Source organism: Echinops telfairi, unplaced genomic scaffold (genome assembly GCF_000313985.2).
Source record: "Echinops telfairi isolate 266 unplaced genomic scaffold, ASM31398v2 ScPeMD7_1;HRSCAF=3_0, whole genome shotgun sequence".
Taxonomy (NCBI): Eukaryota; Metazoa; Chordata; class Mammalia; order Afrosoricida; family Tenrecidae; genus Echinops; species Echinops telfairi.
In genome coordinates, this window is record NW_022103896.1 from 78,503,638 (window position 1) to 78,507,052 (window position 3,415).

A 3,415-nucleotide genomic window follows, 5' to 3' on the forward strand; every position below is an offset into this window, starting at 1 on the left:
TTTCTGTGAAATTTTATCTTTAGCATTTTCTTCTAACTTTATGCATCAGAATGCATTAAAGACATCTATAACTCGGGGGGAATACAGGATGCATTTACGCAGAAAACTCTAGAGAGTCGCAAAGACAATGAGAGGCAAGAACCAGGACACTAGAGGGAATTTTCATCTCCGACATCCCAAAGAGTGAAAAACAAAGGCAGCTCAGCGCCCTGGCAGATCAATATAAAACCTTACATGGAAGTGTGGTCTCCCTCCTTTCATTTTACTCACGGAATCATACCCAGCTTTCTACAAAATAGTACAAGACATACTAAAGGGCAGATAAACAAACTAAACAGTCTGAAGAGATGCAGCATACAACAGATATGACAGCCGTTGGTATTATCACAACAAAAACTTAAAGTCACTACATGCTAAGAACTCTAATGGAAAATGTGGACAACAAAAGTAATTGGATAATGTAAGCAAAGAGATGAAAACTCTAAGAAAGAACAGCAAACTTTAAGTACACTACAATAGGAATGAAGGAAAAATTATTTTGATGGGAACTTGAAATAGCTGAAGAAAGAATCAGTATGCTTGAAGATATGTCCAAAGAAAGTGACCAAACTGAAAAGCAAATAGAGAAAGTAGAAAAAAATATTTTCACAAACCACTTTTTTCTTACAGTGGTTTACTTTATTTTTAAAATAGTTTTATTGATATAAAATTCACATATCATACACTTCATAGTGCTCGCTCCCCGCTCCTACACATTCACCATTTTCTCCCAGTTCCCCTTGGGCTCGCCCCACCCGCACCCCCCGCCCCCCGGCCCTAGTAAGCCCCCGTATCAGTTATTGCATAGAGATGCATCCATTCCTACTATGCTTCATAAACTGGGACACTAACAGAAACAATAACACACAAAATAAAATGAAACAGAAATAATCACAATAATAAGGTAAAGGTAAAGAGTAAGAAACAAAAGACCACCAGCAATATTTTTTAAAATCAGAGAGGAAATTTCTATTGTGGAAAAGCAAGAACTATTTAATCCTAAAGCAAACCCAGGTTGGGTCAAGAGGGAGGTCATCTGACCACGTATCATATTATACTGTAGTTCCATCCACCATAATCAAGTTTAGAAAAATCTCTGTCTGATAGCAAAACTGTTTGTGCCCCTCAACTGTGGCCAAAGGGGGTTTGTCAGAGGCTTGATCTGACTAGACTCTTTACAGATGGATTTGGGGGTCCCATAGATCCTCCCTATCCTTCTACAAATTGGATGTTCACCATTTAAGCTCCGACGCTTTTCCCTTCATCATATTTGGATTTTGTTATCACCATCTTTGAATCACACAGGTTGGTGTGCTTCTTTGATGTGGATTAACTGATGCCTCACTTAAATGGTGTCTTGATGGATACAACCTTTAAGACCTGAAACCCGATTCCAGCTGATAACCAGGTACCACCTGCTTCCTTCACCATACTTTGTTACAGCATCTTTATCTTCAGTGCTCTCTTAAGATCCAGCAGGGGCATGTCATAATAACTGCTCTTGGAGTGAACTAAGAAGCTATCTGCTTGTCCATCAGTCTATCCACAAAGTTCTGGGATAATTACAAAACATCCCAACTTTTTGAATAATCAGTAAAGCTTGAAATATGGATAATGGGATTATATGACAAAAATGAAAAACAGAAAAAATTATTTAAGGTTAAAATGGCTGACAATTTTCCAAAATTAATAACAAATACCAAACCAGAGATTGGGGAAACTCAGAGAATACCAAAAAGGATAAATACAAAAAAAAACCAAAACACTCCTTGTGTGCTATTGATTTTGACTTCTAACAACCGTAGGATACAGTAGAACTGGCCACGGGGTTTCCTAGGAAATAACCTTCACATCTTTTCTTTGCAATGCTTTTGGTGAGTTTGAATGACCAACATTCTAGTTAGTAGCCTGGAAATTAAATAAATCTTTCCCTTGTATAGCTATCATTGAGTTTCATAAAATCAAAGAGAAAGTATCCAAAGAAGCCCAAAGTGCCAACTCGTTCCAGGTTCATGAAAACCACTTTACATTCCCAATTTGTGTAAGGCGTCTCATATTCTGGTGTAAGGCGTCTCATATTCTGCCCAGCGTCTTCTTTCACTTCTTACAGCTATGTTATCGACTTGTAGACTATAAGTCACTTGAGGGCAAGTCCTATGCTTTTTTTTTTTTTAACAAAACCCACAACTAGTGATTGCACACCAGAAAGCACAATACGTATTTCAGAGTTGAACTGAATTCAGGGTCCAAATAATGCAAAGATGTTTATGTCTCTGTTCCTTCCAAGATTGCAAGCTTTTGGTATCCCTCGTACTTTATATGTCAGATATATAGGCGTACTAAAAAAATGTGAATGCGTAAAAAGGAAAAATTAATAAATCAGTAAAGAGGTAAAGAAAGGAGAGAAACAGAGACATTTGTATTTAGAATTTTGACTCGTTGGTCTCAAATTTCAGAGAAAAAAACGCTTTTAACAGTGTTCTTAGTAGCTGTAGATTCATTGAAACACAAGAAACAGTGATTAAAAAAAAAATCTATTAGGTACAATAGCTTTAGTATCCAGGCTAGTCAGTGTGTTGCCGGGGAAAAAAAGAGAGAGAGAGAGAGAAAGGCAGTAGATTAGATCCTACAATGGCGGCAAAGTGACCAGGGCTAATCTGTCAAGTCTGAAGTGACAAAGATTAAGCCCACTCTAGAAGGTGCCCTGCTGGCATAATGATTTCACACTGGGCAGCAGCTAACCTCAGGCCAGCAGTTTGAAACCACCAGCCACTCTCCAGAAGAAAGCTCTGGCTTTCTCCGACTGCAAAGAGTTACAATCTAGGAAACCCAAAGCGGCAGTCCTCCCCTGTCCTATAAAGTCTCTATGCGCTGAAGTTGACTCCGTGGCAGGGAGATGGAGCTGCAGGATTTATCATGAGGTGATTCAAATGAGCTAACTTACAAATATCAAAGCGATAGAATTAGAATTCTGCTTTCCTCATGTAAAATATATTGAGATATATAATTGTTGCCAAACTTATAATGCCGAAGCCACCACATACTCTCCCTGAGGATCCCGCAGCATGGGCTATCAAATATCAGAATCATTCATGTTTACGTGACCTATGATCGGACGTGTAATGGCATTTGTCAAAGGTGGTTTGGTGTCTCTATCACAATAGTCATTAGTCCTCATCGACTAAGCCTATCATTCCCATAAAATATCCCATTTACTGTGCAACTTCAAAATACGACACTACGAAGCCTCCTTTTTCTAGGGCCAATCTAGGCTTTCATCGCTGACAGGTATCTCCTGAATCCGCTCCTCAATACCAGACAGTCACAAACACATACTGCCTTCTAAGAATTGGCACATTCTACTTTATCTTATTAA